Source organism: Belonocnema kinseyi, chromosome 5 (assembly GCF_010883055.1).
Source record: "Belonocnema kinseyi isolate 2016_QV_RU_SX_M_011 chromosome 5, B_treatae_v1, whole genome shotgun sequence".
NCBI lineage: Eukaryota > Metazoa > Arthropoda > Insecta > Hymenoptera > Cynipidae > Belonocnema > Belonocnema kinseyi.
This window is the reverse complement of record NC_046661.1, coordinates 150,391,106-150,399,315: the sequence shown is the minus strand read 5'-3', so window position 1 is coordinate 150,399,315 and position 8,210 is coordinate 150,391,106.

Here is an 8,210-nt window from a genome sequence, read left to right as displayed (position 1 = left end):
GGGGTAGAAGCGCTCGCTTCACGAACTTATTTTCCACAGTAAAATACAAATTTACAAGGTCACCATTTCCGAACGGTTAGAATTTTTTGCAAGGATCATACCCCAAAAAGGATGCGTCATTCAGCAGAAATGCTTTTGTGGCAAGATTGGAGGGAACTTGGTGGTCGATTTCGGGCTGAGTGTGACAGATGATTAGGCTCATGTGACGGATGCGTTCTGAAACGTCATCCCTTGTATAGGCAATTTGCGCCTTGAGTGGCTGAGAATCGTCAAGTGTGTGTGTGTGTGTGTGTGTGTGTGTGAATGAGTTATTCTTTTTTTAACTAAAAAAAACTAAAGTCTCTCTGAAGAGTGCTCAATTTTAATTGGAAAGGAACCTCATCAGGGTTATTAAAGCTGGATATTATTAATTTAGAGGATCATTGATGAAAAATTACTTTAACTATCTTGCACAAATTGTTAACAGGGTGGTTGGCAAATCCCCATTTTCAATTTATTTCGTCTACTTTTTCCTGATTTTTTGTTGATCAACCTTTTATTTTTCATGGTCATTCAAATTCTAAGAATTTTTGAACAAAAAAGATGCCTTCTTATCAAAAGAGTTACATTTTTAACAAAATAATTAAATTTCTAACTGAATATTTGAATATTCAACAAAAACAAAAAATATTTTAAACGACATAGATGAATTTTTAGCGTTTTTTAATTTAAAGATTCAACTATTTGGTTAAAATTTAATACATTTATTAAAAATTTTACTATTTTTGGCAGAAAAGTAACCCCATTGGTTGAAAATGTAATTCAAATATTTCTGATTTAAAATAAAAATCTTTTTTGGTGGAAATATGAACTATTGCATATTTTAGTTGATCATTCAAATGTTTATTTTTTTGGCTTGAAAATTTAACTGGCTTTAGAAATTTAAATTTTCTAAATTTATATTTTAATTTACCTGGCTTATAGAACATTAATTTTTAAACATTTTGTAATTATTTTTTTATAAAAATCTCAAATTTCCATTTTGGATTAAAAAATTATGTTTTATATTTTTTAAATTCAACTATTTGGCAACAAATTGAATACATTGATTAAAAGTTCGACTTTTTCGGTAGAAAATTAATCCTCTTGGTTCAAAATTTAAGTATTTAGTTTAAAATAAAATTTTTGTTGAAACTCCAAATTTTGTGTATAAAATTTATGTTTTTGACTTGAAAATTTAACAACTTGGTAGAAAATTCAACTGCTTTGTAGAAAATTCGTTTTTAAAAAAGAAAACTATTTAAAAAAATGCATTTTTGCATTTAAAAAATTGAATTATTTTGTAGATAAACGATTAAATTTGCTGATAATTTAACAGTGTACTTAAATGTGTTTCTATTTCTTGTGAAGTCATCCATTTTGGTAAAAAATTCAACTATTTTTTTAGAAATTCAATTATTTTATTAAAAATTCATCTTTTTTAGTCGAAAATTCAACTGATTTATTGAAAATTATATATTTTTAAAAATGATTTTTCATTTAAATAAAAATCTAAAGATATCAGTTATTACATTTTTTGTTAAAAATTTATCTTTTTGGTTGAATATTCATCACTTTAGTTGAAAACTGAACTGAATTCTTGAAAAATCCTTTTTTTATTTAAAATTCATTTTTTGAAATGAAAATTTAAGATATTCATTTCAGGTTAAAAATTTATTTTTTCACTTTAACATTTTAACTATTTGATAGAAAAACAATTAAATTTATTAATAACTCAAGTGTATGATTAAAAACGTATCTTTTTTGTGAGTTCATCCATTTTGGTTAAAAATTCAACAATTTTGTTGGAAATTCAATTATTTTATTAAAAAATCATGTTTTCTTATTCGAAAATTCAAATTTTTTATTAAAAAAAATTGTTGTTCAATTGTTTTCGATTCAAAATAAAAATCTAAAAACTAAACCAAATTCTTGAAAAATCTTTTTTTTTTGACAAAATTAATTTTTTTAAATGAAAATTTAAAATTTTTATTTACAGTTCGAAACTTTTTTTTAGTTCAGAAATTCAACTGTGTGGTAGAAAAACGATTAAATTTGTTGATAAGTATATGATTCAAAATTTATCTGTTATTTTGTGCATTTATCCATTTTGGTAAAAAAATCGACTATTTTTGTAGAAATCCATTTATTTTATTAAAAAAGCATGGAAAATGGAAACTAATGGAAAATGCAACTATTTTGTTCAAAATTTCTATTTTTCGTTCAATTTTTTAATATTTAAAATAAACATCTTAAAATATCAGCTATTAAATTTTTTTGTTAAAAAAACAACTTTTTAATTAATTAAATTAATAATTTTTACGTTTTTAGTTAAATATTCATCTCTTGAGTTCAAAGTTGAAATAAATTCTTAAAAATACTTTTTTCGGTTAAAATTAATTGTTTAAAATTTATTATTTTCATTTTGGTATTAAAATTAATTTTTTTTTAGAAATGTGATTATTTTATTAAAAAATCATCTTTTCTAGCCGAAAATTACAATATTTTGTTCAATTTTTTCTTATTTCAAATATGAACTATTACAATCTTTATCGAGAACAAATCTTGATACGATGTTGAAAATTTCAGAAAAAAACTTCACAGAATTAAAAATAAACTAAATTTGAGTAATTCTCTCGGGGAAGGAGGGAAGAACCCTTTATGAATTTCTTCTCGGTTTTAGTTTTTTCCCCTCATAAATCTATTACGGCTTCCAAGATCTGTGATGTGTGTCGCATGTGGTTTGGTTTGTCGGCGGAGTAGTAAAGTCACATACGGTCGGCGCGCCCAACTTTTAAGTATACGTAACTCAACACATACTTCCGCCAGAACCATAAGTGAATGAACACTAATTTACACTCACGATTTCTCCAAAAATTTCCTCAACAATATCGTTTTTTATTTTTTTCAAAATAATACCCCCCCCCCACCCCCTATTTACGATCGCAATATTTTGCACTCCCCCCTTTCCCCCAGAAAGGTGATTTAGCCCAAAATTCTCCCAAAATAGAGGAAGTGGTTTTTTTTAAAACAAAAATTGGAGAACAATACGAAAATAAAATCTTTTACATAAAATTATAGGATTTTCTGGGAAAGAAATGAATTTTTAATCCAAAAGTTAAATTTTCAATAAAAAATTAATTTTCACCCGAGGAAGATCAAAAGGACGAATTTTTCACAAAAAATTAAAAACAGACTACATTAATTAATTCTAATGATTAATTATCAACAAGTTCAATCGTTTTCTATCAAATAGTTAAATTTTTCAATTAAAAAGATTAATTTCAAATCCAAAATAAAAATGATCAATTTTTATTAAAAAAAAAATTTTCATTATTAAAAACGAAATTTAAAAAGTTGCATTTATACCAAACTGTTCAATTTTCAGTTAAAAAATGTAATTTAACCGAAAAAAACAACTTTCAATAATTTCTTTTTTTAATTAAATTTTTTCTCTCTAAAATAGTAAATACCCCACCCCTCTTATTCGACCGCAGTTTTGTGCCCCCCCCCCCTAGAAAAGTAATTTTGCCCACAATTCTCTCTGAACAGAGGAAGTTTTTTTTACAAAAAAATAGGAGAATAATACGAAAATAAAATCTTTTAAGTAAAATTATTGTAAATGCGATATTGCAGTAAATGCGAAACATGATAAATTTCTAAGATTTCAAGATTTTCTGCGAAAGAAATGAATTTTTAAACGAAAAGTTAAATCTTCAACAAAAAAGTTGATTTTCACCCGAAGAAGATCAAAAGGACGAATTTTTCAGAAAAAATTAAAAACAGACTAAATTAATTAATTCTAATTTTTATCATTATAAACGAAATTTAAAAAGTTGAATTTTCTACCAAACTGATAAATTTTCAGTTAAAAAATTTAAATTAACCGAAAAAACCACTTTAAACAATATCTTTTTTAAAAATTAAAAATTACTTTTTTCAAAAATAGTAATTCATTTCTTTCTGCGAAAGAAATGAATTTTTAAATCAAAAGTTAAATTTTCAACAAAAAAGTTGATTTTCAACCAAGGAAGATCAAAAGGACGAATTTTTAACAAAAAATTAAAAAGTTACTAAATTAATTATTTCTAGTTATAAATTGTCAACAATTTTAATAATTTTTCTATCAAATAATTGAATTTTTAAACTAAAGAAATTAATTTCACACAAGAAATGAAAATGTTAAATTTTTATTAAGAAAAAAATCAATTTTCATTATTAAAAACGAAATTTAAGAATTTGAATTTTCCACGAAACAGTTAAATTTTCCGTTAAAAAATGTAATTTAACCGAAAAAAACTTTCAACAATATCTTTTTTTAATTAATTTTTTTTTCTCCAAAATAGTAAATACCCCCCCCTTTTTTAGGACCGCAGTTTTGTATCACCAACCCCATAGAAAAGTAATTTTGCCCAAAATTCCCTTAAAACAGAGGAAGTTGTTTTTTTTTTAACAAAAAATAGTAGAATAATAGGGAAACAAAATATTTTGAATAAAATTAATGTGAAGGCGTTGTTGCACTCAATGTAAAACACTAAATTTCTAAGATTTTAAGATTTTCTACAAAAGAAAACTGAATTATTTAAATCAAAAGTTAAATTTTTACATAAAAAATTTATTTGCAACCAAGGAAGTTGAAAAGGAGGAATTTTTAACAAAGCAGTTAAAAAAAGACTAATTTAATTAATTCTAATTATTAATTGTCAACAAGTTTAATCTTTTTTCCATCTGATAGTTGAATTTTTAACTAAAAAGACTTCAATAATTCTATGTGCGGGTTTGTAGGTTCAACCATTCGGAATTCGCAGAACCTCAGTGTCTGAAAACGTGTTTATCAAATAACGTAGTAAATTCCTGTAAATCTCACTTTGGATAAGAAACGGACGTCGCTCTCAAGTTTTAAATTATATCATATAGTAAAATAGTTATTTTTCTCTGTGCCAAAATATCACTAATTATCTTGGGTGACAAAAATTGTTCTGTAAGTAATTGTCTTAAAAATATATCTGATTATTTAACCGATCATCATCTATCTCTTCAATTTCTCGCATATAAAATTCCTTACTACTTATCCTATTATTCCTTTTTGTCATTTTATTTAATGGATAAGAAAGAAAAGCAAAGTGGGCTTGAACCCTTTAGATCTGTCAAGTCCCACGTTAAAGAGGAATGAAAAATTTTCAAACCTTTTGCTGTCACGATTAACCCCGTGATGTAACGTAGAAAAAAATGGTGACAGCGGTGGGATCCGCCTAACTACTTGCTTTTCTTTGAATCGTTTATCCAAAAATAACCCTTACAATAATACCTTTCTATTTTGCTGAAATTGTTATTTGTTGCATTTTTGTGTATGATTTTATGTACTGATCTTGTTCATGTATTTTATTGACTAATTGCTATATTGTGACTAAAGTGCCGCGGGTGATTTTTCCCCATGTGTCGTGAATTCCTGTTAATTTCCTAGCCTTTTTAGCCCTATATTAATTTCGTCCAATCCGCATTTTCGCAAATTAATTTTTGTGAAACTTACATATTTTTCTAGTTTCATTCAATTTTCCGTTCACTTACAAAATTTGGGTTCCGATAAAGTTTCGCAAGTTCTTTTTTATTTGATATAGATGTAAATAAAAAAACCTACGTCAGATAAGTGAAAACCGTTTTTGAAAATATAATTTTCTTCAGTCAGAATAGATTTTTCAATTTTTATCGATTTTTGGTGGTCGAAAAAGTTTCGGCATAAAAACTAGTTTAAAATAAGGTTTAGAATTTTATTCTCTCTTTCTACAATTTCTACTGCGCGATTTCGATTTTTGTAGTTTAATTGATTTTTCTCAATTAGACTAATATTTTGATCGTGTCAAATCATGTTACCTGACTGCACAGGGTCAATGAAAGTTATTTTCTAACATGTTTATCTGAATATAACTTTGTGTTTATTTTTATTATATGATTTTTAAATACTGATTTTGAATATAATTGTATTTCTTTAGAAATTTTGCAACCGTTAATTTTGAAATTGAAAATGGCTCCTCCAGAACCTCACACACAATATCTCGCCCTTCAAAGTGCTCTTTCGTGTGTACCTATATTCGACGGATACAAGCCTTCTCTCAGGTTGTTCGTCTACGATGTAGAAAACGCAAAAAGTTTCCTTCCAGTCGAAAGTAATGAGGCACTTCTCGTTCGCTGTATTATTGTCAAATTAAAAGGAGCCGCGAAAGATTGCGTTGAGGGATGCACGTTCAGAAAAATCGGAGATCTGATTAAACTCCTAAAGTCGCATTTTTCCAAGGGTCGCGATTTGAAATCATATGACCAGGAATTGTCTAAGTTCGTCATGTTATCTGACGAAACAATTCAGGAATACGGAGCACGTGCTCAGTATTTGGTGCGCGCCGCGAAAGCTTTCTGGGCTGATCAAAGTCACTCCCCCAAAACTATAAAGCAGTTAATGGATGCACTGAATCCAATTGAGTGTTTTATAGAACGTTTACCCGGCGAGCTAGAAATGCGTGTGTCGATCAAGAAGCCTGTTGACTTAGAAATTTGCAATCGAATATGCTTGCACAGAAGATTGTCGTGCGTTAAATCGAAGAAAGACGCGAGAAACAGCCGTGCATTATTCCCGACGTGATTTGCCGCCTGAAACTCGGAGAGTCTCTGACAGGAGTAACGAATTGCGAGATATTTCCCCAAATTATTACTATTCTAGAGACTCTTGGGGAAAGGAACATCGTGATTACCATTACCGCCAATATCGCCAGAATCGCGTTGATGATATTGGTAGACTCAAAAATCGAGTGCATACTATCCAGGCTCATATAACCGTTATCATAGTCCTGGAAGGCGTGAACACTATCAATGCTCTCCCTCCCCTGCTCAACAAATATCCGCGTATACGGAATCCAGATACTTCGATTCACGTCCGTATGAACCTCATTATCGAGAAAATCGCTATATTCGCCATAATCGTCCCGTTTACATTTTATACCGTGATCACGCTTACCATCCAGCTGCAAAATCAGCATCTAGCGAAAATCGGGAATCAAGGCCGAAGAAGGTTACATTGAGTGATCGGTATAAGTCCGACACGAAGCGAGATATATTTGGTGTTTTCTGCAATGACGTCGGGCATGAAACAACGCGATGTAGAAACCCCGCGAATGCGTTTCGACCATCTGCTTTCGGCCGCACACGCACTCCCTCTCCTTCGTATCGTCGTACAACTGAATTCACTAGATACAACGCTTGTGAGTCTTTAAACTCCCAGAGCGCTCGCACGAGACCCCGATGGCGAACGCGACGACGATGAGTGCCAAGGTTGCGGTGGTCACTACGCAGTCCGATGCCAAGCATGTTATTACTGCTTTTCATTTGTCAAAATTGACTTTCAGGAACTGAAGGGTGGCAAAGGAGTCTTCCTTCTTGATACGCGCTGCGCAGTAAATTTAATAAAAAGAGATTATTTGCAACCAGATACACCCGTCAACATCAATGACAGAATAACTATTACCGGAATCACGGAAGGATTGATACCTTTATACGGATCCGCTATTCTAAAGATATTCGATGCTCTTGTAAAATTCTTCGTAATGCCGAATAATCTCAGGGTTCCTGATAAAGGTATTCTTGACGGAGACTACTTTTATCAGGAACAAGTCACAATCTCTTATTACCACAAAACTATGGTTACTTCGAGCCGTCCAATTACACCCATCCCTTTTATTAACCCTCAGAAATGTTTAGACAGTTATGACGAAGAACCTTCTAGAACCAACTTGCAAACACCGGTATTAACCCTTAAAGCTCGAACACGTCACGTCGTTCCAATCGAGGTCTTGAATAAAGAGTGCACAGAGGGATTTCTGCCTTTTATGGGCGCGGGAGAGGGCATTCTCATGGGTAACGCAGCAGTTGTTAATGAGAATGGTCACTGTTGCGCGATAGCGATCAACGTCGGTTAAGCCTGGTCTAAAATCGCCGCAAATAGTTTTTTTGCGGCGCCGCAAGACTCAGCGATGTGATGCGGCATCGTAACGCAAGGAATAGACGTCTACCGTGGTCGCGAGTCGCGCTGTTGCGGCAGCCAATCAGAGCTTACTATTAAATGAACTGTTTTCTCGCCGTGGTTTGACAGTCAAATATTTTTCGCCCCTATAATGGATCCCTCTGACCCACAATTTGCTCTTTTG